This window comes from Seriola lalandi, unplaced genomic scaffold (assembly GCF_002814215.2).
Source record: "Seriola lalandi dorsalis isolate HSWRI2012SDOR001 ecotype SW California unplaced genomic scaffold, Sedor1 jcf7180002054221, whole genome shotgun sequence".
NCBI lineage: Eukaryota > Metazoa > Chordata > Actinopteri > Carangiformes > Carangidae > Seriola > Seriola lalandi.
The window spans coordinates 51,762-52,409 of record NW_019524774.1 but is presented as its reverse complement, the minus strand read 5'-3'; the positions used below and the strand labels follow the sequence as shown (position 1 = coordinate 52,409).

At 41.4% G+C, this 648-nt stretch overlaps 1 protein-coding gene across 3 annotated transcripts in view; it reads left to right on the top strand.

Moving 5' to 3' along the window:
• mpripb (myosin phosphatase Rho interacting protein b) overlaps window positions 1-648 on the top strand; it is a 38,864-nt gene that overhangs the window by 18,685 nt on the left and 19,531 nt on the right. The window lies entirely within an intron of this gene.

The following is a 648-nucleotide window of genomic DNA, read 5'->3' as shown; positions in this document are numbered from 1 at the left end:
GGACTGGAGGAGGCGGTGAAGGTGGCACAAGAGACGGTAATGATGTTAACATGTTGTTACACAACACCACAGGGAGAGGTGGTGGGTTATAATGGCACAAAAAGGGAAAAATTAAGGAGGATAATACATTAATAGTCTGTGTACTTCACCTCTTTGACTCTAACATACTAATAAACTTCAGTGTGTTAATATATCAAAACACGATTGCAGTGAAATGTTGAAATAAGGAAACATGAAAGAAGAAGTTGTTTTCACACCTTGTCAGCAAAAAGTACTGAAACCGTTTTGAAGAATCAGATTTTTTTCCTCTTAAATCTGGTGGATGTTGTTGGATGTTGGTGGATGTTGTTGGATGTTGTTGGATGTTGGATGTTGGATGTTGTTGGATGTTGGTGGATGTTGGTGGATGTTGTTGGATGTTGTTGGATGTCGGTGGATGTCGGTGGATGTTGGTGGATGTCGGCTGAGGTCTGTGCGCTCTGGGTGACCTAGTTGACCACGATGTCAGTTGAGATGCTGTAATCTTTATGTTGCGTTGCTTTAGGGTTCAGCTTGTGTATTTCACAGAGAGCTCTTCTTTAAAGGAGCTGTTATGCCTTTCTGAGTTTTCCCTTACTTACAGCATGTTAAAAAGGTTTGAGTGCTCAG